This window comes from Pangasianodon hypophthalmus, chromosome 22 (genome assembly GCF_027358585.1).
Source record: "Pangasianodon hypophthalmus isolate fPanHyp1 chromosome 22, fPanHyp1.pri, whole genome shotgun sequence".
Classification (NCBI taxonomy): Eukaryota; Metazoa; Chordata; class Actinopteri; order Siluriformes; family Pangasiidae; genus Pangasianodon; species Pangasianodon hypophthalmus.
The window spans coordinates 795,137-798,333 of NC_069731.1; the positions used below are offsets into that span (position 1 = coordinate 795,137).

Genomic DNA, 3,197 nt, shown 5'->3' on the forward strand with positions numbered 1-3,197 from the left:
CATGGATCCTGTAGCGCTCTGGTACGAGCCCAAGCAACCTGAGGGAACGACACACTGCATTAAATCCAGAGAGAAGAGACGCTCGAGGACGTCAGGAGTCCGATCTCTGTCCGTGATCAGACTGCTCTGTGAGTTGAGATTGTGTTTATTTATTATTAAGATATTTATTAAGGGTCCAAGCACTTCTCTTATTAACTGTTATGACTGTGATGAACTGAGTTGTGAAATTAAAGTGCTGGTTTGAGGGAAAACAAAATGTGGATTGATTTAATTTCAAAATCAATTCCATACTCCACATTTTGATCAGTTTATAGCCTACACTCTCAGAAAAAAACTCAAAGCCAAGTCATACTTTATTTATAGAGCACATTTAACACATCAGAAGTTGACCCAAAGTGCTTTACAATAAGGAATATAATATCCAAAGGCGACAGCAACAAACACAACAGTAACAACAGTACACTTCAGTGAACCTAAAGCTAAAGAATTAAAATAAGTCTTAAGACTAAACTTTAAAAACACTCACTGTCAGAAAAGCCCTGATGCTTAAAGGTAGACTGATCCAGAGCTTTGGAGCAGCAACAGAAAAAAAAGGGCACTAAACTGTCCCTTTAACTGTCGTCAGGTTGGTATTATCAAGCGTACACCTTTTGCACCTTTAATCTTTCACCTATTAAGCTTTAAAAGGTTTACTTTAAAGTGTTTATGTGCTTTAAATCACTTTTAAAGGAGCACTTCATCCACATTTCCAGGTGAAACACACATACTAAAGATACAAAAGGTGTGCGCTTGATGTTTCCACTAATAAACGACAATTAAAGGTGCGATCTAGAGACCTATTTCCTGAGAGTGTACGCTGATATTTTCCATTTCTGCTTTTCTAATAAAAGGTGAATAAAAGGTGACGCAGCTTCGATCAGCCTCAGGCAGGACGTTCGAGATCGCGGATCAGCCGTGTGCTCAGACTCTAACTACTTTATTACTTACTGGTTTGTGTTTTTATTTCTTTAAGATCTAAGACTTGTAATGCCATTCCTGAACTTTACAAACAATATTTCACTTCATTAGCTTAACGTTAGGAGTTAAAATTCGGCTAATCTCACCAAACTAATGAGCAAGCTAGCTTGCATGAAGCAGTCGTCTTCTTTAGGTAGCTAACTATCTTTATACTTAGCTAGTAAGCGATTTAACGTTTTTGCTAGCTAATGAGCTGACTTGTGGAAGATACGTGTGTGATCTAATCAGATTTTAAGATGTTAACGTATTTGTAGTTTACAAAAATAGACGCAATACAACTAAAGAAATCCTACAAATTTACATTTTTAAGAAATTCTTCATTATGAATATGTCATTACAGGCTTCCAAAAATTCCTTTAAAAATAATAAAGTGTCTGTAACACATTAATTTCACTGCATCTTCATCGTTGTGTCAATAAATTCACAAAGTCTTTGCATACAAAGTGCAATTTTAATAAAAATTTTAATAGAAAAATGAGGCAACTTTGCAAAAAGTTTATTAAACTTTGAACTTTTTTTTAAAAAAAGAAGGCGTTACAGTAAACAACGTCCATATTGTATTAAAACAAACCAAAAGATCATCCAAAGTAGAGATTAGACAAAAACATTAATCTAGTTTTAACCTTAATAAAGCCAACAATCAACAATCCGCTGTCTCTTTGTGTTTAAATGCGACTTAAACCCCAATATTCAGTATTTAAGACTCAATAACTTTATTATTTATAAGCACACGGTTCCTCGAACAACGTAGTATGCACGCTCTTCACGGCCGCTTCAGCAGAAAATAATAAAATAATGAAATTAAATGTTTCTACATTTTAAAAAAAAATCCTATAAAGAGCAGTAAACAGTAATAAATGAAACAAAGTCAGTATTTAATGTGACGATCCTTCACTTTAAATAAATAAAGCAGTATCTGAGGTGCAGTGTGTGCAGTTTTATAAGGAAATGAGCTGGAAGTGTTACTGAGCATCTTGCAGAAGCAGCCACAGTTCTTCTGGAGACTTTGACTGTCGACTCGCTTCTTATTTCTGCAGCGAAACCCAGCAGCCTTCATTATGTTTTTATCTGAAAAGTGTCTCTTATGGAATCTGCTGCTTTCTTTACTGACATACAAACATTTTTCTGTAACGTTTCATTTTGTGCTGGAAAACTAATGTTTGGAATCTAAAATGTTTTTGTACTGAATCAATAATGTAGAAGTCAGAAAATAAACATCTATAAAAAAGTTTGTACTAAAAAAAAACCCAACAACACCCAGGGTGCCAAGACTTTTGCACAGTACTGTATTTGATGTGATGGAGACCTTTTTAAAGCAGTTCTCATTCTTGCAGCATATGTAATTGATCAGTATTGAGTTTTAATTTAATGCACAGTGAACCTGAGTCTATTAGTAAGTAAATAATTTAATTATCACATGATAATTAAAAATCCTATTACTGTCTGTTCAATAATTCAATTCAATTTTATTTGTATAGCACGTTTAACAATGGTCACAAAGCAGCTTTACAGAAATAAATACATTCAAATTAAATTAAACCAAAATAAATTGTAAATATGTGAAACTATCCCTTGTCTGTTATTAGCATGATTTCTTAGTGCCTTTATTTTCATCCCTAAGAGTAATAAATCTCTTTTTAATAGACATGTATGGCATTAAATTGTGAATATATAACTTCATTAGATCATTAGATCCTAAATAAAGTGTAAAATCCTGTAAATTAGATGTTAAAATCAAACAAAAACACACAGAAGTTTGGTGTTTTCTCTTGCACTCGTCTCGTGCACGCGCCTGTCTGTCAGAAACACCCGTTACTTTTTCTCTCCGCGTTCACGTTCTGGACTGTACCATAAAGTTGTGACACGAAGGGGTGTCTTAAAATTCTTCTCCCGAGTACCAAAGCATATATTTCACTTTTCAACTTTCAACCCAAAAGTTATTCACGTTAAACATTTGTCATAGTTATATTTTTAAACTGAATCGTCACTGATACTCGATGTGCGCCGTAAATATTATTTTTTTTTCTGTTTCCCCCCTTCATGTTAAACTTTTGTTCGACTTTAGCAGAGACTCTGCATTTCGATGCTAAATCGCTTTGTGTAATATTTAGCTAGAAAATAAAAGTTTTTTTAAATGCTATATATATTTTAAAGATCTATTTTATAAATAAATAGTACAG

The 3,197-nt window shown here is 33.5% G+C and overlaps 1 protein-coding gene across 3 annotated transcripts in view; it reads left to right on the top strand.

The window, feature by feature from the left end:
• Nucleotides 1-3,197, top strand: part of gramd1a (GRAM domain containing 1A) — a 33,880-nt gene continuing 30,683 nt past the window's right edge. The window contains exon 1 of one of the 3 annotated variants that reach the window (XM_053227913.1): nucleotides 1-128. The gene's annotated coding sequence lies outside the window, so the exon portion shown is untranslated. Of the gene's footprint in view, nucleotides 129-3,085 lie in introns of those variants that run through there. The other 2 variants (XM_053227914.1, XM_053227916.1) reach the window with 2 other exon arrangements.